At 45.9% G+C, this 23,626-nt stretch overlaps 1 protein-coding gene across 1 annotated transcript in view; it reads left to right on the forward strand.

Annotated features, from left to right (window-relative positions):
- The first annotated feature begins 12,544 nt into the window (after nucleotides 1-12,544).
- SCML4 (Scm polycomb group protein like 4) overlaps nucleotides 12,545-23,626 on the forward strand; it is an 88,857-nt gene continuing 77,775 nt past the window's right edge. Inside the window, exon 1 of the mRNA XM_036317277.1 lies at nucleotides 12,545-12,780. The gene's annotated coding sequence lies outside the window, so the exon portion shown is untranslated. The remainder of the gene's footprint in view (nucleotides 12,781-23,626) is intronic.

The raw sequence follows: 23,626 nt of genomic DNA on the forward strand, positions 1-23,626 counted from the left end.
TTAATCCAAGAAAAATTTTTTTCCCCCCATTCTCTCACTTTTCTCCTTCTGGTATTCCAATTGCATATGTATTAGACCATTTGATATTGTCTCACTTTTAATATAAAAACATAGATACATTATGAGTAAAAGTATATAAATAAATACCATGCAAAAACTAAAGAAAGCTGAGGTAGCTATATTACATTAATATCCGAAAAAGTACACTTCAGAAAGGAATATTTTCAGGGATACATGGTGTGCTACATAATGATAAAGGGATGAATCATCCAAGAAGACACAACAATCCTAAATATCTATATACCTAACAAAGCAAAAATGGCTAGAAGTAAAAGATGAAAGAAACAAATCCACAATTATAGATGGAGACTTCAATGATTGCTAGAAAAAGTAGAATATCATTAGATGTAGAAGATCTGGACAACATAATTAACCTACTTGACCTAATTGGTACTTATAAAATACTCTATTCAGCAACAGCAGATACACATTATTTTCAATTGCACACAGAATAATCACCAAGATAAACCATATAATGTCCACACAGAAAATCTCAACACGCTTTTTGAAATGGAAATCTCTTTTTTTAAAAATATATTTTATTGATTTTTCACAGAGAGGAAAGAAGAGGGACAGAGAGTCAGAAACATCGATGAGAGAGAAACATCGATCAGCTGCCTCCTGCACACTCCCCACTGGGGACGTGCCCGCAACCAAGGTACATGCCTTTGACCGGAATTGAACCTGGGACTCTTGAGTCCGCAGGCCGATGCTCTATCCACTGAGCCAAACCGGCCAGGGCGAAATGGAAATCTTTTATTGACTTTCAGAGCTGTAGCCCATGGACAAGTGTGGTGATGTTACCTTGAGAGCATTAAGGGAATTCCTGCTAGGCTAGGGGTGGAGGGCAGGCCAAAATATTAAAAAGAGAGAATATGTCACACACTAAGTCTTTGGAGCATAATGACATTACACTAGAAATCAATGGCAAAATATCTGGAAAATCCCCCAATACTTAGAAATTAAACAAACTACTTCTATATAATCCATGGGATAAAAATGAAGCCTCAAGGCAAATTTAAAACTACTTTGGGAAAAATAAACAAACATGAAAATACGTTATATGTAATTGGTGGGTTGCAGCTAAAGCAGTGCGTAGAGGAAAATTTATAGCATTAAAATCTTACATTAGAAAAGAAACAATGTCGCCAATGAATAATTTAAGCTTCTATCCTAAGAAACTAGAAAAAAAATCAGTTGAAACCAAAGAAAGCAGAAGGAAGGAAATAATAGTCTAAAGCAATTACATTGAAAAAAATAAACTTCCTACCCACTCCTCACCCCCAGAAGAGTCCCAAGTCCTTATGTACATCAGTGGATACAAGTAGAAATGTATGGAGGAGGAGGAATTCATCAATGACACAGGCCAAACTTGTGTTACCTCTCTCCCACCCAGGACCTCGGAGAACACTTGATATTATAAATGCTTTAAATAAAAGATTATAAGCTATTTATGTTATTTTTAAAGCTAACATATGTTGAGAGCTTATGACAGTAGGTATTGTTGTAAGCATTTTAAATATATTCATCCAATCCTTACTAGTAACCTATATATCTACCCCCATTTTAGAGATGTAATAACTGAATTGCATAGAAATTTAGTCATGTGCCAAAAGTTACTCACCTAAAAAGTGACAAAGTCAAGATCTGAATGCAAGCAGTTTGGCCTCAGAGCTCAGATATAAAGGAGTGTGTGTTGGTATCTGTGACTGTATTTGTGTCCTCTGTGCTTAGCACAGTGTCTGGCATACAGTAACTCTGGATGAGTGTTAATTAGGTGATTTACAACTTGAGGCCACTTTGGAATAAAAATGGAAAGAATCTTGGCCTATTAGAAAGGTGACTTCAAAGTTGCTAAGAGACTAGATCTTAAATGTTTTCACCACACATGTGCATACACACACAAAGGAAATGATAATTATGTGATGTGACAGAGGTGTTAGCTAAATCTACAGTGGTAATCATTTTGCAATACATAAATGGATCAAAGCAACATGCTGTATACCTTAAATTTATACAATGTTATAAATCACAAAAAAGGAGGATGATGATGACTCTACATTTTAAACTATTTATAATTTTCTGATGTTGGACAATATAGAGGACCCTTCCCTTTATATTGTATGATGTGATATAATGAGTGACAGGAGAAAGATGATGTGTTTGGGGATTGAGCTGAGAAGATGGGGAGGGAGGTTTCTCTGATAATATCACAAAAGTCACAGAAGAGAGCCGACTCATTCTCTAGAATCTTCATACCCATTCTGCGTGTTAACTGTCATTACTTTCACTCTGAGGAGTCCCGACAGAGGTTAGGTAACTTGTCCAAGGCTGCTCTGCCAACATGCAGTGGGTAAGGGGCCACCAGAGCAGACTGATCGCACCTCCTACCTCCCCACTCCCCACCCCTTTATCTACTGGATTCCAGTGGAGGAGCTGAGGCTCAGATGGCTCCCCACTCAATACCTTCATGTTAAAAAAAAAAACCCCACATTTTTATTGATTTCAGAGAGGAAGGGAGAGGGCGAGAGAGATAGAAACATCAATGATGAGAGAGAATCATTGATAGGCTGCCTCCTGCACACCCCCCACTGGGGATTAAGCCTGCAGCTCAGGCAAGTGCCCTGATCTGGAATCGAACCCAGGACTCTTCAGTCTACAGGCCGACACTCTATCCACTGAGTCACACTGGGTAGTCTGCCTTCAGGTTTTACACACCTTTCTGCCCGGGAGACTTTCCTCGCTTCTCCAGGACTTCATGGATAATGATGTATGTGGTCCCAGAGACAGTGGGAGTGCCCTGGAGTTGGTAAGCCCTGTGTTGGAAAGTCCCTCGGCCTTGCGATGTGGTTGGAGGTTCCGTATCTGGAAATGAGAATTAAAGTGGTGCCTGAAGTGTAGTTTTATCAGTTATGATGTTGATGAGGTGGCCTCTGGGCTGGTGAGAGATGAAGCTCTGAGAATAAGGAGACGGTGCCCTCTGACCTGTGGGCCTCATCCCCGTGTCAGCTCCAATCCCATGTGTGTGTCTTTAGAGTGCTTCCCCTGCTAAAGGTTTCCTAAACGAGAGAGCAACAGTATTCCAATTAGCAAACTTTCCCCAAGCAGCAGGGTTTCTTAGCAGGATGTGTAAATTAGCTTTAAGAAATTTATTCTATGCTTCTAATACACATATTACAGCACAGGAACAAAAACTGCTGCAATCAAAATTTACTTAAGATTATTCACATCCGCAAAATGGACTAGGAAGCTCCAAAACCCTTGTTTCACCAAGACATCTAAATACAACCCAAACCTGGCCGAGATAAACGTGTAGGGGTGGGGCCAGCAGGGTCCTGTGTCTCACCTCTGTGAACCCTTAAAGGGGCCCTGGCCGTCCATGCATCTTCTACATCCTCTATGATTCTCTAATTTCTTCTATTTTCCTGCTTTTAGCTTTTTTCTCTATTATTTTGGGAGTTTCCTTGACAATATTCTTTGATATTACTATTAAAACTTCCATTTCTACTCCCATATTTTTAATTCCAAGAACACTCTTTTGTCCTTTTAATGTCTTGTTTTAAAAAGTAGCAGTCCATTCTCATATTATTGATGTGCTATATTTTAGTATGTCTTCCAGGATATTAATCACAATTTTTAAAAAATCCTCACCTTAAGATTATGCTTTTTATTGATTTTAGAGAGAGAGGGAGGGAGAGGGAGAAACATTGATGTGAGAGAGAAATATCGATCAGTTGCCTCCTGTATTCACCCAACCATGGATCAAATCCGCAACCCAGGTATGTGCCTCAATTGGGAATTGAACCCACAACCTTTTTGGTGTGTGGGACGATGCTCTAACCAATTGAGCCACCTGACCAGGACTTCATTATAATTTTTTTAATTTACTTTTTCTCCTTGAGGCTTGCCTGTTTTCACCAGATCCTTTTCTTCCTCTTGGTTGGCTTTGGTCTCTGTCCTTTATGTCAAAGGCTCAAGTTAGTGAAGCCCTTATGGTGTGAGTGTGTGGGGGCAGGCGCGTCCCTGCTGAGCTCCACTGAACAGGGCTTTGCTGGGCCGACCCATGTGAACCCCATGTCAGGTGTGTAGATCTTTTCTCCAGGGCCCGTCAGTTTCCCCAGAGGAATCCGCCCGTGCTGCCTGGGGGTGTCAGCCTTGCTGCAGACAATGTGGGTGGTGCTGTGGGTCTCATCGTCAAGGATGAGCATGTTCTCTGAGTGCTGCTCTCTGTTCAGCACCTCTGCCCTCAGCGGTGCCTGTGTCCCTGAGAACAGAGTAAGCTTCGTCGGGCCAGGTTGAGGGGCCAGTGCCCACAGCACAGGCGGGAGGGTCCGGTCTTCTTGTTCTTAGTTCCCCTCACTTCGACTTTTGGAGGTTCCAGAAGCCTCCAGTTTCAGTGTCCTTTATGGTGTGAACCATGTGCTTCTTGGGACCCCCCACTTCAGATGAAAGGGTCAGATTTCTTGGGTCCACCAGGTCAGCTTCCTCTTGTGTCCATCTGCTTTGCAGCTTTTACAATTTTGTTGCTTTATCGACCCTTTTCCTTTTGTTTCTCATAGTGTACAGGGTAGGGCAAAAGTAGGTTTACAGTTGTGAGTACGTGAAACAGAGTTTATTTTTGTATTATTTATTAATTATTGCATTATTTTCCATATGAACAACTGTAAACCTACTTTTGCCCAACCCTATATTTATGTTTAGATTCCCTGTTCTTTATTATAGCACTACTAGAGGCCCAGTGCGTGAATTTGTGCACGGGTGGCATCCAGCTGCCTGCCCCGAAGGAGGCCGATTGGGGCTGGGCTGGCGGGGGGAGGGGACCTGGGAGGTTGGCTGGCTGGACTCACCCACGATGGGGGGGGGGGGGGGTGATTGGGGCTGGGCTGGCCAGGGGGGAGGGGCCGCAGGAGTTTCGGGGAGCCAATCAGGGCCCCGATCTGGCTAGTTGGCTGCTGCAGTGCACGTCATAGTGACAGGTCATTCCGGTTGGTTGGCTTTTTATATATATAGATATATATATACCAGGTACTATTTTAACAGCTTAACATCTACCTAGTATAACTCATGTACTTAGCCCAAAGTGGTCATTCATGGTTGAGGTCACTGGAAGGTCAGTCAAGGGCCCATTCCCAGAGGGCGCTGCCATGTGGCTGCTGAGAATGGGCAGTCCCTGAGTCCCCATGGTGTCCCCTTGGCCCCAAACCCACTCCTTCAGTTCTCACCTGGCCATTTTCCAAGGCCTGCCTCCAGCCCGCATGTGATTCAAGAGAACAGAACTGACCCTTCCTGCAGGGCCTGGTTATAACCGCCCCCTGCCCCCCCCACTTCTACACACACACACACACACACACACACACACACACACACACACACAGCACAGACAGATTAAGGTAATCCCAGGCCTCCACACACTTCTCTCCATGTATAAACTATTTCATTTTAACCAGCCTTTTTGCCTTTTTGGAGGGTACCAGTTCCAGCCTCTTCCTCTCCAGAGTCCCCTGCCTCTATGAAAGGATGCCACGCAGCCAGGGAAGTCCTGCACAGCTGCCTCCTTCCCCAGGCTTAGCAGTTTCTGAATCCCTCTGGTCTTGGCCCCTGACTTCTTCTTCGCTATCTTGGTTTCACTTGCAGCGACCCAGGAAGCAAAACTCCGTCTCTTCACCAGTTTCTACAAGAAATTCAACCACATCAAGCACTGAGCACTTTCTGTGGTCTTTCCTGGAGATCAGTGTGGGAGAGGCTGCGTGGGTTGAGGGTCACGGGCAGCGCACAGCATCCTCCCAGCTCCCCGCCCCCGCGATCTTCTCTTCTCCCAGAATTCCCCCCCCCCCCTCCTCCTTTAGCATTCACTCCTCTTCCTTTTTACTGAGAGCACTGACCTGATTCAGGTGTCCATCCCTCCTCTCCTGGGCCAGGGAGAAAGCAAAGCTGCTCCGCCCTCCAGCCCTTCAAGGGAGGACGCGAGGATGGGCGTGGCCTAATTTGGCCAATGAGATGAGAGAGAGGGTGGGGGGCGGCTCCAGGAAAGACTTGCTTAGCTCCCGAGTGTAAGGTACCTGGAGAGGCTCTCCCTGCGGTGGATGTGATGGCCGAGCACGCGGCCTGGAAGCTGCTGGCATAGCTCTAATGTGACCCCGAGGGAAGCCAGGCGCAGGATGACGCAGATGGGGTCTTTGGTGACATCACCGAGTTGTTGGGTCATGCCCACGTCAAGCTCCGGGTACACAGGTCAACGCTCAACCACTGGGCAATGCTCTTTCTTTTTAGCGTAGTTACTTGCAACCTTAATTCCCTCATCCTTCCTGTTGGCCACAGACCCAGTTTTCTGGGTTCAGTTTCTACCCCAAGTGGGCTTCGCAAAGACATGGTCCGCGGTGAAGCTGGTTATCCTTAAGGGAAATGCATCAACCAGTTCTTGTTCACCAACCAGCAGCCTTTTTATTTTATTTTTTTAAAGAGAGTGAAAATTTTCAGACTGCATCATTTGCATTCAGATGCAAGTTTTGTTTCAAGGACACGGCGATATTCTTGCCTTTTGGTAACTAAGGGAGCCCATGTTGGAGATCTTCCCTCAAATAGAGGGAGATGGAGCCCCAGGTGATCAATGACTTTATTCTAGAAACCGAAACTGCAGGCAAACTCCAAAGGGCTATTTTCTAAATGAAATTTTTAAAAAGGTAGAATTTCTCTTAGCTGGCCTCCTGTTAGGTCGCTGTATTCCTCCCCTTCCTCCCCTCCTCCTCCTCCTCCTCCTCCTCCTCCTCCTCCTCCTCCTCCTCCTCCTCCTCCTCTTCCTCCTCCTCCTCCTCCTCCTCCTCCTCCTCCTCCTCCTCCTCCTCCTCCTCCTCCTCCTCCTCCTCCTCCTCCTCTTCCTCCTCCTCCTCCTCCTCCTCCTCCTCCTCCTCCTCCTCCTCCTCCTCCTCCTCCTCCACAAGGCGCACACACACACCTAGAAAAACTGGGCCCAGAAGCAGTGACTGTTGTCAGCTGAAACTGAATGTACTCCTTACTTACTCTGAGTCGCCTTTCCTGCCTCTTTGGAGTGCTCATACCAGTTTGGCTGAGGTTCTCTTCTCTAATTCCAAGAGTTCCTCGGCACTCAAAGATTGATCTCTTATATTTAACTTGGGGAAAATATTTTAGGAGGAAAAGAGAAACATAGCAAATAACCCAAAGTGCTTGGCGATCACCGGTATAAATGCTGTATACGAGTTTATTAGTTTCACACAGTTTCACATGGCTCAAGCAGAAACGATCCTAAGGAGTTGACATTTTAAGAACATAACAGAGGAGAGAGATAGGAAATAGAAAACATCTTTTCAATTTTTACAAATTAAGAATTTTTTTTCTGATGACAAACACATAAAGTCAATCACTTTTTTGGGAGGAGGGAAGGAATCAAGTCTAAAAATCAATACTAATATTTATTGGTCACCTTCTTTAACCCCTAGTTTCTTCCATTCATTCATTAATAATTATTTGTTGATTTCCTATCACAGAGCAGACGCTGAGCTGCATGCTGGGAATACAGTGGGGAGCACCCAGCCATCTTGGAGTTTACACCTGAGTGACCAAAGAAAACGTCCCTCCTGTTGTCCCCTTCAGCTGTCCTGGCTGTCAGCACATGCCCTGACCCTTTCAACCCTGTTACCAGACACTGCCCTGGGCTGAGGGTCGCTGGGCTTGCTACCACTACAACTGCCAGACCTTGACACAAATATTTCCACTAAGCCAACCCCTGAATCTCAGCCAGGGCCACAGGCCCAGAATCACAAAGAGGAGGCCCCATCTGAGAGGAGCCATGGTTTAGGCCAGTGATGGCGAACCTATGACACACGTGTCAGAGGTGACACGCAAACTCATTTTTTTTGGGTTGATTTTTCCTTGTTAAATGGCATTTAAATATATAAAATAAATATCAAAAATATAAGTCTTTGTTTTACTATGGTTGCAAATATCAAAAAATTTCTATATGTGACACGGCACCAGAGTTGAGTTAGGGTTTTACAAAATGCTGACACACTGAGCTCAAAAGGTTCGCCATCACTGGTTTAGGCCCACGAGAGCTTGAATGAGTCATCCTTTCCTTGGATGGGAGTGATTTTCACTTCATTTGATCACTCTCCCCTCCCCCAATAACCTATGTCTTAAAACAAGACTGTTATCAGCTCTGAGAGGACCCCACAGACTGCGGGAGCCCTGCGGTGGGGAAGGACCGGGAGTCTGCCTTGATTTTGCATGGGCTCCGCTGAGCACCCTGCGTGGGCTGGAAGGTACTAAATGATTGGGGAAGCCCAGCATGGAGGGCAGCAGGGTGACTTGAGTGAGTAGGGGACAGCCTTCTCTCTTGAAGCATTGGCTAAGGCTGTGGCTGAAGGTAGCCTACAACCACTGGACAAAGGTTTTATTTTTACTTCATTGATGACAAATAAATTTAAGACTTAAGATTTATGAGAATTATAAGCAAATGTGTTTGCAGATGTTAAAAGGAAAAATTCTGTTACTAATCAATCATTTAATTCATGTGACTTTGTATTATCTATCATAAAAAGTAGGTCCTCCTTTGTAGGAAATATAAAAAAGAAAGATTAAGAAGATAAAAATTATTCATAGTCCTATTACCAAGGGGTCATATTTTACAAATCATTATATTTTTTCAAAATAAGATTTCTAACCTGCAATTTTTTAAGCAAGTATATATCGAGAACATTCCCCCCCTAGTTTCATAGTTTTCTATGACTTCCTCTTTGGTAGTTCCATTGTATATTCTTTTTAAATTTTTATTGATTAAGGTATTACATATGTGTCCTTATCCCCCCATTGCTACCCCCCTCCCCCTGCTCATGTATATTCTTTTATATTTTTATTGGAAGTTGAAAGGTTGTTCCTGTTTATTTTCACTACAAAGAACAGTCTTGGTTTTAATTTAGAAAGACCCCTGGTTGCATAAACTGAGCTCTGGCCCCATGGAAGTTAGGGCTTTGAGCTGAGGAAGTGGCAGGTAGGGGAAGCCCAGTGGTCTGCCATTCATCACTCCGTTCTGCCCTCTAGTCTGACTAATGAGGTTCCCCTTTGGCAAAATGGTGACCCTAAGCCTCAGACCTTCCATAACCACGAAACTTCTCAAACTTCCAGGAACACTTGAGGAAAAGTTAGTGTTGACTGATGTGGAAGCAAAGTCTGGGGCCGCATGCGTGTGGGGGAGTGGTCTCCTTTGCTGCTTCAGGAATGGAATCCTGGCCTTTAAAACTTCCCTGTTCTTTCTCCATGCTCTCTCCCCTGAATCTCCATCACAACCTGACCGTCCAAAGCACTTGTTTGCCAGGCCTTAGTCTATTGGCAGAGAGGTGCTGTTTGCCTGTTAGTAGTCATGGCCATAGCCAGAACCACAGCTGGGTTCTCCTCCAAGGCAAGCATTGCTTTGTTCCAGCTGCAGGTAAAGCAATTCATCAAACTCTAGAATGTCAGAGCCATAAGGGACCACAAAAGTGATCTAGTCCCCCACCCCACCCCCTCCTGTTATAGAAGAATGGTGATTTGACCAATGTTATTGGGTTAACGGCAGAGCTGGAACCAGGGGCAGTGCCAGGGAGCACGTAGCCATAGGATTCATTACTGTGCCTTGGGGAATGGACTGCCTGGGTCAATCCTGTACCCAATACTTCTGCGCTGTGTGACCTTGGGCAACTTATTTAATATCTCTGAGTCTCAGTTTCTTTATCTGTAAAATGGAGATGGTGCTACAATACTGACATCATAGGGTGGCTGGAAATGAGACAACATGAATAGGATGTATATATAGTAGCTCCCCAGGAAATGTTAGCTAGGGTTATGACAACAGGGGCTGTTTTTGCAGTAGCACTGACTCCCCTGTCCAGGACACAGCCCTCTCCACCCGATGCTTGGGTTGCAACCATAACCATTACCATCAGCTGACAGAACTTACTATTCTTCCAGTGGAGGCTCCTCTAAGTAAGGTTGTGTTTGGGATGCCCTCAAATTAACCTGCTTGCTCCCACTGCACCTTTTGCTAGCAACCAACCCAGTGGCATTCGTGTGGAAAGAGTAGAGCCTGTCTGAGACAGAGATGAAACCACAGGGCACAAAAAGATTAACAATGTGGCACAACCAAAGCATCCTGATCAGAGCCCAGGGATGTACAAGACTCAGAGATAGACACATTAGCTCAGAAGGGCCCCTTTTCTTCTTAACAGACCCCTTAGTGCAGCGGCTCTCAACCTGTGGGTCACGACCCCTTTGGGGGTCGAACGACCCTTTCACAGGGGTCACCTAAGACCAGCGGAAAACACATATATAATTACATATTGTTTTTGTGATTAATCACTATGCTTTAATTATGTTCAATTTGTAACAATGAAAATACATCCTGCCTATCAGATATTTACATTACGATTCATAACAGTAGCAAAATTACAGTTATGAAGTAGCAACGAAAATAATTTTATGGTTGGGGGTCACCACAACATGAGGAACTGTATTAAAGGGTCGCGGCATTAGGAAGATTGAGAACCACTGCCTTAGTGTGTATACAGCCATTCCACCGAATTTCTTTTCCCTTACATGTTTAACTTAAAATTTTTCTTGGAATTAAAAACATTTAGGATTTTTAAAAACATGGATTTAATATCTTAAGGCATATCTATCCATTTGGCATCTATCAATTGATATCAATTTACCTATCATCTATTTTTTAAGCAAACCAGCTTTGGTTAATTTCTGTTTTCAGGCCCATTTTGTGGTTCACTTGTGATGCCAGTGCCTGCATCCCAGCCACACCCACTTAAGGACAACCACAACAATAAAAACCTGGGAGGAGGCGAGGATGTTCAGACACTGAGAATCAGAATCACAAATTCTCGAAATGGGGGCAGGGGGGAAACCAAAAACTCCTTTCTTTCAGACAGATTCTGTCAAGTCTTCTTCTTCTTTTATAGGATTTGGGAAATATTTTTGATTATCTGAGGAAGATTTATTATTTTTTTATCTGAAGAAGCCTTTAAAAGTGTAGACTGGCTTAGCATCTCAGACCCCTCCAGGAGCTGTGTGGAGCGGAGTGTGGGTTGTGTTCGAGGCCCCTGCATGCACACAGCCACTGTGGCTGAGAGAGATGTTGGCCAAACTGAAATCACCCACTGGGTCCTGTTTCCTTTCCTTCTCCTCATTCTCTCCCTCCTCTCTCTCCTCCTGCTTTAATGAAATCAACTTATATTCAATGACCAAAATGAAAAACGACCAAACTTGCCTTTTCCCACACAAAACAAAACAATAAAATTAGATAATTAAATGAACTAAATAGTGAATTTACTTCTTGCTCAATAAATACAATGCTTTGACTTCAAAAAAATTTAATTTTTTTTCCTATGGTCATCATTTGTGGAGAGAGATTTCTTATTCTTTCTCATGCGACGCTGCCTATAGATTCAGAAAAGCCTCATGTTGTGATTTTATTTTTTTTCACTCTCAGTACCTGCCCAAGTTGTGGCCTAAGCCTCAATTAGCCCCATGTGGTGTTCACTCCTGGCTAACTTTGCTTGTCGCTCACCCCCAGGAGGAAACCTCCGCGTGGCCACATGTTTGTTGGATGAATGTTTCTTCTTGTAGGAAATGCCTGGGAACAATAGTCCAGAATGGTTATTGAATGAAATGGGCAATGCTCCACTTTATTATAAAAAAAAAAAGGCGAAAAAGTCACTTTTCCAGGATAAGTTGGTTTGCTACAAGCAATACCATAGAGCGGGGGGACACATAGCAGCCCTTTTCCTATGTCAGGACTGTTCCAGCCCAGGCTGGCCCCGACCCTGCTCATGGTATGGAAACACTTCCGCTCTTACACACACACACCTGGAACCCAGGTCCAGGCGCTGTTTCAATGAGGTGACAAAGGTGTTGTATGCGGCTGTAGAGTTACTACGTCTGACTACAGGGTGTTACCTGTGTGTGCACACTCCTCTGCACGCACACATTCTCTCCCGAACAATGATGACATGAGAATATTTCCTTTTGTTTTATTTGTCTAGAGTCAAATATTTACTCCTCCCGCTCACCAGTATCTCGTAAGCCCGGCGCTAGCCCACACTGCTGCAGGGCTGGGACAAAGAGATGATGTTACAGTCTGGTTTCTATGGCAACAGAGGAGGGGTAATGAAAATCGAAATGTTGGAAACACCCCTTCTGACAATTGTGACATAATTCAGTTTATTACAAGGACGTAACTACCAGAGAAGCAGAAGTGTCATTACCTTGCAGCTCATGTCGGCAAAAAGCTACACTGCACATTTCTCTTAGTTGGGCTGCTGAGAGGAAGGAAACATGAAACACACACACACACACACACACACACACACACACACGCACGCATGCCTCGCGTTCTCTGCATGTAAAATGTGTGTGTTCTTTAAAAGCCAGCGGTTGGCTGGTTTTCCGGACATGATGTGGTTGAAGCTGTCATCGTAATGGAAATTCATTGCTGTAGCTATGGTAAATCGAGTTTCTGCCTGTGCTGAATGCATTAGTCTAATGAGATGTGTGCAGCCGGAGAGCAGGGCTGCTGGAGACTAACTGTGAGCTTCTAACACCCGGGTGGACGCTTAGCTTTTGCAGTACCCGGTTTGCATGTTCCGAAAGTCTTCTGCCTTCTGAGTCAACCTCCCCGGCCTGGTAAAGAACCTGACCAGGGCTCTGGTGAACCCGCTGTAGGTAAGGGAGACACACAGTCGGAGGGTGTGCCGTGGACACGGGGTTCTGCTCTTTCCGCCGTCAGCACGACGGGTTACCTGGCTCAGCTGGGCTGGGTGGCGTGCTCCCCCTCGGGCACCGCGTGAATGTTCTGCACTGAAACCACGGAGGGCAGCAGGTAACTTTAGTGCCTTCTCCTCAAAATACAGTGTTTGATTTCTCAATCCGATCTCGGGGGGAAGACGGAGCATAGAACCATACAGTTGATAAATTTAGGGTATATACATGTTCACTACTCTTTAACTCTGCATCTAAATATGTAGAAAGTTGTTTCCCCCCGAAATGTGAACTCAAATAAATGCTTAGCTATTTTTGAAATGATGACTTTTGCTTTGTTTTTGAATAAAAACATTTTCAGTTTGTCTTGGGATAAAAATATTTGCCTAATATTTAATGTTTAAAATCAGTGTGTTGTGAAGAGGCGAGAGTGGTGTTTTAAATTGAGTTTTATTTTTGTATACCAGATGGGATGTTTTACGGGTTTTGTGCTGGCGTTTCCTAATTTCCCAGGATAGAGGAGAATACTATTTGTTGCTAGTTGCTGGTGCTGGTTAGTTTTTTTGGGAAAAAGAAAACACGGGTGGCTATGGCTTGTCAGGAGCAGTTTTCCCAAATTCAAATACACAGAGTCACCTCTTTCCCAGGTGGGGACGCTGTGTGACTTGAACCCGATCCCACGTGTCCCTCCTGCTGGCACGAGTCTCCCTCCCAGGTTCCGGGCTGAGCAGGAGGGGACCGGGAGGAGGGCGAGGTGCCGGCTTCGTGGAAGTCACCGGACCGATATTTGAGGGACTGGTCAGAGCTCTCTCCGCTCCCTGTAACAGTCACCGAGGGGCGGCTCCTGGCTGGCTGTGTTCTGTGTTCAAGACCGTCAGTCGCGTTCTGAGAAGGTGGCTTGTTGGCTGGGCTCAGCCCCTGTGGCTTGGGAAAGGAATCCAGGTGCTTCCGAATGGAGATGTTGGTTGTCTACTCTATTTTCCTTCCTTTGCAAGCAGAGGGAGCATTTTTAAAGGGAGACATAGTTCTTTTCTTCCCCAAGACTCTTTCCTTTGTAAATAAAACAATATTTGGAGTGGAAGCATGAACAATAACTGTCAGGGAATCCACAGCGCGGTCAAGCGGAGCCCTGTGGTGGGTGTTGCGAGGAGAACCAGCCTAAGAAAATAAGGCGGGTGTTTGAGGAAGAGCTGGACGGAGATGACCTAGGAAAGCAGGAGTGGTCCCACAAACGCAAGTAAAAGGTTAGCATAGAACCGTCAGGGAAGCGTTCAGGTTGTTTCAAAATCGAGACTTTTTAAACATACTTGTGGCATCGTTTAAAAAACTGGAATGTGTTTTCTTTAGCTCTTTAGACTGTGTCTGTGGAGGGGCTCCGATATTTTGGCGAATTTACCCATCTGCTTGATTTGTGGAATTAGAAGAAAATGGCATATCCCACAAAAACGCCGTTCTTTGATGTTTAGCATGTTGACATTTCTTCCCTGCGCCACCAGAATGACTTTCCTTTTGCCGTCAAAAGTGAAAATCAATCAATAAATAAAAATGGGTGTGTGGTAAGGGGAAGGAAAACAACGAGAAAAACAGAGGAGCTTGCTTTCTGCCCCTTCGTGCCTTGTCTGCTTCTGGTGTGTTTCCAGGCGGCGAGCAGCAGGTGCAGTTTCACTTTCTGGTTCCTGGCGCCCGGGGCCCCCTCCAGCAGCAGGTCAGACCCGCAGACCCGCAGACCCGCAGACCCGCAGGCCCGCTGTGGCCAACGAGAAATGGCGACTTTTAAACATGTGAAACAGCACGTTCACTATAAAAATGAAGCGATGCCTCAAAGCGCGAGGGTAGGAAATGTTTAAACTTTTAAGTGATGTGAACATCAGACTGCATCTGCGCTCGCACAGAGTGGTGGCTTTTATTTGGTTAGTCTCCGTTTTGGATCTCAAATTCTTCAACACATTCAGGAACTACACGACTAAAGTTCCCTTAAATCCAAATGAGGGGTGCTCGGAGAGAAGCGACCTGTCCGGACATTCGGGGGGTTAGACGTTAGAGTGTTTTGCAAGTCCTTTTACAGTTTGCGTGCCGGTGGACACATCATACCTCTATATTCTTGCCTCTTAAGACCTGGGAGAGCCAGCACTGGGTGCGGGCAGAGGTGGGGCCGCAGCTGGGAAGTCGCTCCCTGGGGCCCTGGCAGAGCTCTGCGGGAGGAGCTCACCCCAGTCTGCACCCCTGGGAGCCTCAGCATCACACTGGCACCCAGGTGCACTCAGCGCAATCCACGCGTCCTGAGGAGAGCAGGAGGTGACACCGGCCCCGTGGGGCTGCCCCCAGTTCTGTCCCGTGCTGCTCCTCTTTCCCCTGCCTTCTGCTTTTGTTCAGGGATGCCGTGGGAAAGAAGGAGAAAAGACGAGGACAGACTCTCCCCATCTATTTATCAAAGAGCATAAAATTCAGCCCGGCATTTTGAAGAAGAGGTTTCTGAAAGCCGGGCCATTTGCCGTGAGCACACATTTCTTTATTTGCGGGGGCAAATTTGACTTGTCGAGGAATGAGTTTTGATTGAGTGCCTCCTTGGACATCTTCTTAATTCCGTGATTTCCCAAAAGGCTAGTGTGAGCTTTACCTGTTTTTATGATTTCTGTTGCCTTCAAGGGCAGACAGGTGAGGAGAAACCAGGGGATTAAAAACAGCCCCTGGGAGAAAACACAAATGGTACGGTGCATAAATAATGTAACAGAAGCCACTACTGTGTCTAGTAAATTACTCTAAATTTTAATTAATAAGTCACAAAACCCACACCATGAGCTTTAAAAATTACCCCTTTATCAATAAGGTGATAATGAACTTGCTCTGGAATTAGCCGTTCTCTCAGCCCCGGGCAGTGTGCAGCCTCGGAAGTTGTCTGGAAGGCTGCCAATTTTAAACAATCGGTCTTCGGGCAAACTTACTGGATTTTAATTCAAACATCTATTGTGACATTTTCCGACAAGGTTCAAAGACCATTGGGATCACCAGAGTCACGGTAGAATTTCCGAGATGTTAGGATTGCGTTTAAATCTGCTGCTTTCTCTTTCTTTATTTTCCTTTTCTACCCCTGCCCCCCCCCCCCAAACAAAACAAAACAACAAAACAAAACACAGCAACAACAAAGCTTTGCATTTGCAACAGCGCCTCGCTCTAGTCTGGGCTATAAATTTCTGCTAGGATCACTGCTGTGTCGCTGTGGTGAGTCCTGCGTTTTTTGATACACGTATACCAAGTTCCAGGGCTTTGGCTGCAAGCCCAGGAGGTCCTACGTGGTTTTTTTATTTTTATTTTTATTTTTTTTATTGTTGTTGCATTTGACTCAATTTTAGTTCTGGTCAAGGTTCATTCCGTAGCATTTCTGCAAACTCCCACCGCAGTTTGTCCGATGCCAAGATTGAGATGGAGACTTGAAGCAGAGGAGCTGCAGGGCAGAGGGGCCATATCAGACGCACTCAGGACTGTTTGAAATTCGGCTTGTTCTGACTCCACACCCTAATGTCCAGAGGGGTACAGGAGGATTGGGCACTTCGGAGCAGTCTGCTCTACAATGATCTCTCTCTCTCTCTCTCTCTTTCTCTCTCTCTCTCTCTCGCTCTCTCTGCCTGTCACTGGTGGGTGGCATTCAGGGGCAGCCTGATGAGGGGCACTGCTATTTGGCCACAGTGTGCCATGTCTGGAAGGCGAGTGGTGATGAGGTGCAGTCAATCTTCAGAAGTCAGAGCTCTCTCCCCTCCCTCTGGGTTTTCAGAGGGAGGGTAGGTTAGCCTTGGTGGCTCTTGCTTCTCTCAGCCAAGAGACCTGGCCAGGCTGGGGTGCTGGTGACAAGGCTGTGCTGGGTTAGCTGGCAGGTCTGACAGTCAAGAACATCCCTGCCTCAGGAGGGTGGGATGGAGAGGAGCAGCAAGCAGAACTTGCGTGTTCTGGAATCAATGAAAATGTGTCCATCAGGAGAGGCACTCTGCCACCATTGAAGAGATAAAGCACCTCCTGCTTCTCACAACTGTTACTCCGTGGACTACTGTTTTAGGACAGAAAGGAATTTATTCCCCTGTGACTGTTCTCGGTTGTACTAAGATGAGAAGTCGTTCCACGGAGCCTGTGGGACACCCTGGAGTCACAGGGATATACTCTGAGACCCACACTGTGAGCGTCCCCGGGGTTGCCACTGTCACTGTTGGACCAGTTGTGTTTTAGAGAATCTGGTGGCACAAAACCATTTAAACTCCTCACTCAAACTTCCACCAACGCAGACACGTTCTACCGACAGTTTTGTTTGTGGGGAGGCAGATGCGCATTTCTTTTTCGGCAGCTGCATTTATTGGTCAGATGGATGGAACTTAGTCCCGGAGTTGCTGTTCTTCAAAAGCGAAGGCCCTCTCCTGCAGCCAGCCGTGCCCTTCGAGGAAGGCGCCGGGCTGACCAGGAGTGGCCCTGCCTTCTTCGTAAGGATTATGACCCAGAAGCACAGGAGCGGCATTAGCCAATAGGAGGAAATGAACGGGCCAGGGAAACACAGTGTCAACGCTGTGCTTTGAAAGGTGGTGATGTCTGGTTAGCCCCATGATGTGACTCGGCTCTTGGGAGCTAAATATTTGTTAACAAAAGCCTTTGCCCTCTTTTTCTTTCTGTGCTGGTCATGACAGAGCAAAAGCCCCCATTCTTTCAAGACAAAACGTATGACTCCAAAGTAATCCTAAAGAAACATGCAGCCCTCGGTGAAGATGGGCACCAGACCTGGAACAAAAGCTGAGCTGGGCAGAGCAAAGAACTACCCTGGTTGGGTCCCAGTCCAACCTGTGAGAAGTGGCACTGAAAAAAGAGGTGTTGGGTTAAAGCTCAGAGGAGAGAGAGTGTGTTCCATCCCCCTTCCACAAGGGGACCTGGCCGTGGCCCCTTCCTATACCCTCTGCAGTCACAAAGGATTCAGTGAGAGCCAACTGTAGCCTGCGGCTGTCACCTTTTAGCTCTTATGGGTCTTTTTCTCTTGGATTGAAGGAAAGGTTTTCAGCTTCTCCTTTCACATTTGTCCACAAGTCATCCTGGGGCATCACTGATGAGAAAATCGGGTCGAACACCCAGCGGTGTGTTTTTCTCTGGTGTTCAGTGCCAGGCCCACCCATCAGGCCGGTGGTAGCGCCCAGCAGTGTGTTATGGAGTAAATGGATGCAGCCTTTGAGGCTCTCTGGGGCTGGCCTCAGGATTTTAATCCTGTTCTGACAGGCAACTGTGGCCTTGGTGAATGAGGAGAGGAAGAACTGAAAAGAGAAACACAGATGAAAGCCAATTCCAGGGCATTAGGGCTTTCTGTTTGGGGAGACAAAATTTGGAGGTCATGTAACTTAAACAATTTCTTTGGGCCTAACCATTTCTATCCGATCACAAGCTCATTCTTTATGGCTTTCCAAAAAAGAGGCTGACCATCTCCTTCACAGCCCTTTAGGATTTAGTACCCTCACTACTGGGAAATGATGGCGGTATCAAGGCATAACCAAATAATTAGCCATTAAGATATGCTGTTTATCTTAAAGAGTGTAACTCAAGAACGTCATTGAGTTTATTGATCAGCACAAAACTCCACTGTGGGAATATATTTCTGTCATTATTCAGCCTTCAGGATCCTGGGGTCATAGGTTCATGCTGTTGCCTTTGTTGCCTGTACTGGGGAGTTTGCCATGAGATTTGGGGTTCAATCCAATCATCTGTGTATTTCCCCTTATATGGGGAACTCTCCCTTTCAGATGCTAGAAGATGCTCAAGCATATTTGATTATGTCACGTTAACAGCTCATTTGCAAAAACGCTTCAAGTGGAAAGCTGTAGATAGCTTTAGATTTTGGTGCACAAATGACGAACAAAGCATGGGAATGGTGAAAGAAAACACACCCAACTTGTTCTAATGTCTGAAATCACCACCCACAATGTGATAATATGGCTCTTATTTTGGGTGTTGGTAACATAATTAAGTACTTAACATCAATAATGAGGGCAAACTGTATGGTGGGGTTATTTTGGTGCCCATGTGGAAATGGTTAATTGGTCCCACAGTGAGAAGCTGTACAATGTGTGTTGCCTTAATGAGACCAGGTGAGTATAAACTCTTTCCAGGGAATTGAGTTAGAAACTCAAGTTGGTGTGTGATATATGTGGCAATGTGTGGGGGCCAATGCTGTGTGGTGGCATAGAGGAGTGGCCATTTCTCCCTGTTGCCCTCCCTTTTAGTTAGAAGTTGTTTAGCAAGAACCAAGTAAAGAAGAACACAGCAGAGTTAGGAAAAGGGGCATTCAGAAAAGTTTGTCTTGTACTTCTTTCCTTGGAATCAGCCCAAATTTCTGCAAAGGTCAAGTGCTAAGAAATTGGGTTCTTATTAGTTGGCCTGAGACCAGAGTAATGTGGACTAAATTAGAAGTATAATCATTTAAAATATATATATATATTTCTGGGCACAAGATAAGTTTTTATGACTCCATTTGACATTTTCATGCCAGAAGAAAAAAAAGAAATTCTATGCGGCCAGAGACCTAGCTGGTCCTTGTAGATTTCAAACAGTGGACAAGTGTGGGTCTCATGACTTCTGGACAAAGTTAAGGAAACACTTTTGCCAAGATTTTTCTGTATTCTGCTTGTGTACTTAGTAGATTGGTCAGTTTCCAGGGGTTTTCTCTCTCATTCCTGAGAATACAGATTTAGGGCAGGTTGGGAGAATTTACACTGGGACTATGGAGCCACTGACGTCCCAGACCATTTCCCAGCTGCTTACCCCTTTGCGAAAGCTGGAAGGTGAAAATACTAGCCAAAGGAATGAGCTTGAAGCAAAAATGCGTGTCATTTGACAGGAAGAGTAAAAAGCAAAAGCCTCTACTCTGAGAAATGGTCTCTAAGTGAGTCCTAGATTCCTAGATTGAATGGGTCTTGAAGGCTCTCTGGGACGTGAAGGCTCTCTCCCAGGGCAAGCCTCCAGCGCTTCTTCAAAGGATGAGGACAGCACAGCCTCCCTCCTCAGGAGGCGGCCCCTTTCATTGTTGGAAGCTCCAGCAGTTAGCAAGGCCACCTTTCCCTGCAGAACTTTCCCCAGCTTCCTCCTCCAGTAACTTCCTCCTCTGAGGGTGTCCTTTTGTCCTTGGAGCTACACAGAATAAACATAGATGGAGCAGCATGGATTTCAAGTGGCAAAAGCCAGTTCCAAGGCTACCAGTGTGACCCAGGACAAGCATGGTGGCCACCCTGGGCCTCCCTCCCCTCCTCTCCTCCATGGGATGGTATTCCTGTCAGTCCCCACCGCTGAGGCCCAGTGCCTTGAATGCAGCAAGTACCTAATAAATGTTTGTTGAATGAACGAATGAATGAATGAATGGTTAAAGGAGAGGGATCATGTCAGCATGGTGGAGGCAGCACAGTGTTGTGGGAAGAGCTGCACACTCTTTGCGTTACCCCCACTTTATTAGATCATAGGGTTAACATTTCAGAAGTTGTTGAGAAGTCACTTCGGGTAACGTATGTAAAGTCCAAAGGAAATAGTCTATGGAAAAGGGCTTTGCAAACTGTAAAGTGCTGTACAATGACCATAAATAACATTCTCCCATTTATTGAGCATCCTAGGCTCAGGGTTGTGAGGGAAGCACTAGACAGGCTGTATCTCATTTATCTGATTTCATCCATACAGGAAGTCAAGATGGGAGGGGCTAGTTTTCCTCCATTGTACAGTTAGGGAAACTGAGGCTAAGTTACACAGCGTGTCAAGGGTCACATGGCCGCGTGAAGTTTGCCGAGTCTTTCCTTTGGTTTTAAAGCACCGATGGGGCTTCCGTGTCTTTCACCTGCGAGGCCTGCGGAGAAAGGGCTCTTTCATGCCCGCGAGCAGAGCCAGCTGCTCCCGCCGGCCTCGCGGGGCTGTTCCCAGGCCCAGCCGGTTCCAGAAAGGAAATGATTCCCTGGTGTTTCCACTTGGAAAGACATTTTTGATCCACAGCAGACTTCTTTTAAAGCGGTAGGCCTCGGTCCTGCCAGACTCCACCCTCATTTTTATTACAAATGTTGTTTAACTCCCTGTTTCCAATCCTGAAGTGAAGTTCCCAGATAACATAACCCACTCACACCCGTAATGCAAGAGAAATCAGTGTCATGTCATAACTGGACTATAAAGATTACCCAAGGCCCACCCACACTGGGGGAGGTGACACTGCTTCACTCAGTCTACCGATCCAAAGGTGGGTCTCAGGAGCACCCCCCAGACACACTCAGAACCACGGCCCAGGCGAGTGGACACATAAAATTAACCATCAGAGGTGATGTCCGGACAAATGCTGCACAGGTTGTATGTAAGGGTCTGCAATTTGGTAAACACTCCTTTGAGCCCTAAGCTGTCCCTGTCTCTGGCCTGATGATCTGGAGCTGAAATCTGGGTGGTATTGTTCCGTTCATCAGGATTGTGATCCTCTGAGTCCTTCCCATAATTTCTCCTGAGAAAATTATCCTTCAGCTTTCAGAGCAGCTTTTTAGAGCAGGTCCCTGTGTGACTCTAATTCTGGGGAAGGTTAAGCCACCTTTCAGATTTCCAGCCGCCCGCTCTGGAGTGGCCGTTCCCCAGCCTCCCTCAGCTGGCCGCTGGTTCCTGCCAGTGCCCTGGGCTGCCCACAGGTCTGCAGCTGCAGTTCAGGGCCCCTGCTGGCTCCCACACAGCATCACACGTCACAGCAAGCTTGGTCCTCTAGTGAGAAAACGTCTGCCCTGGAAGTCAGGGTCCTTCGACACCCTGTCTCACTGACGTTAAGTCTGGCTCAATGGTGACAAGGAGCTCAGCTGTGATGTATACGCTATGACATCATCGGAGCTATGATAGCCCGTGTCTCATAGCCGTGAAGGCAGCTGGACGTTTCCATGTCCCCGCTGGGGCCCTGCTTGTCTGGATGATGCTGTGTGCCACCATCGATTTCACGGACCCACCTTCTGCCCTCTGAATTTGTGTCCAGACTGCCCCTGAAGTAGGATAAAAATCTTTAGAACAACAGTTTTAACTGTTTGGCCTCTTTGACCTGAAGTGTTACTGCAGAACAGAAAGTCAGCGATGGGTGCCTTAGGGGGATTGAAGGAGATAATACGAGTCACAAAAAGAAGCACAAAATGGTTTTCTCTGCAGCAGAGAAAACCACATTCACAAAACAAGTTGTGTTTATTTTGATCACATACTTATAGGAACAAAACAGCAGTGATCTGTTTCCTGCACTAGAGGAGAAAATGTGTTCTTAGTGCCTGCATTCGTGTGCTAGGGGCGCCATAATAAAACACCAGAGGCTGGGTGGCTTAAAAAACAAAAATTTATTTTCTAACAGTTCTGGAGGCGAGCGGTCCAAGCTATTTGGTTTTTCCTGAGGCCTCTCTCCTGAGCTTGTAAATGGTTCCTTGCTGTGTCCTCACACGACCTTTCCTCTGCGTGTTTGCACCCTGGTCTCTCCCTCTTCCTCTTATACCTATTGGATCAGGGCCCTACCCTGTGACCTCATTTAACCTTGATTGCCTCTATAAAGGCCCTGTCTTCAAGTACAGTCACATTGCTCGTTAAGCCTTCAACATGTGAGTCTTGGGGGTACACAATTTATTGCATAACGGTGCTTATCTTCAGATTTGATCTAACAGCGTTCATGTACTTCCCTGTAAACTGTCAGTGGTGAATGTGTCTCATCATGGTCTCCTATGACTTAGCAAACACCGACATTCCCTTCCATGTTAGGTCAGTCACATTTCTGCTGGATGCGCTCCAGATGGCCAAGGCATGTTCTCCATAAAGGTTCCAGCTCTCCCCCTGGGGCAGAGGAGGTGATCGGATGTCTCCAAATCCCTTTTAAATGGCAACCGAAATCTCCCCTTCTCTCCTCCCCCGCAGCAGTGCAAGTTCACAAAGTCCATACAATGATGAAACTCAACAAGGAGGGTTGTACTGGTAGAGTTAGTCTCCACCCCGAGCTTATGCTGCTGACAGAGCTTCACCTGTGCCTTCTCTGCACCTACCCCTCCAGTGACCCCCGTGCACCCCCACCCCCCACCCCCGTGGTCAGGGACATCCCAAAATGCTTTGTGCAGCAGTTGGCAGAGGGAGTCTTGAGGATACAGATTCTGAGTGAAACATATTAATCTTTTTTTTTTTTTTTAAATATATTTTATTGATTTTTTACAGAGAGGAAGGGAGAGGGATAGAAAGTCAGAAACATCGATGAGAGAGACACATCGACCAGCTGCCTCCTGCACACCCCACACTGGGGATATGCCTGCAACCAAGGTACATGCCCTTGACCGGAATCGAACCTGGGACCTTTCAGTCCACAGGCCGACGCTCTATCCACTGAGCCAAACCGGTTACGGCCGTATTAATCTTATTATCATACTTTAACTAGATTTTCTTGAACTTGTCAATTTTGAATTTTTCTCTAAGTCCTGAGAGATCCACCTGCTGAAAATGAATAACAGTTATTGTGGCCTGAGTTTTAAAACTGATGCTCAGATGCACCTTTTCCATGATGTGGTTAACAAACTTCATTGCAAGGAAACGGAGGTACCATAAGTTAAATATCTTGCTTCAGGATCAGGTTAGCATAAAAACCTTGCATTCTTGACTCATTGGCCAAAGCCGCTGTCTACTGACCTGTAACCTGTCCCTAGAACCCCCGTTTGAGGACAGGCAGTATGCGGTGCTTGAGCATGGAGAAGGTTGAACAAACATTGCTTTTAACATAGAACTCACTCTCCTTACTCATACTTGATGGTTGAATTGACTTTGACTTTGGCCTGTCACAGTTTTG

This window comes from Myotis myotis, unplaced genomic scaffold (genome assembly GCF_014108235.1).
Source record: "Myotis myotis isolate mMyoMyo1 unplaced genomic scaffold, mMyoMyo1.p scaffold_m19_p_7, whole genome shotgun sequence".
Classification (NCBI taxonomy): domain Eukaryota; kingdom Metazoa; phylum Chordata; class Mammalia; order Chiroptera; family Vespertilionidae; genus Myotis; species Myotis myotis.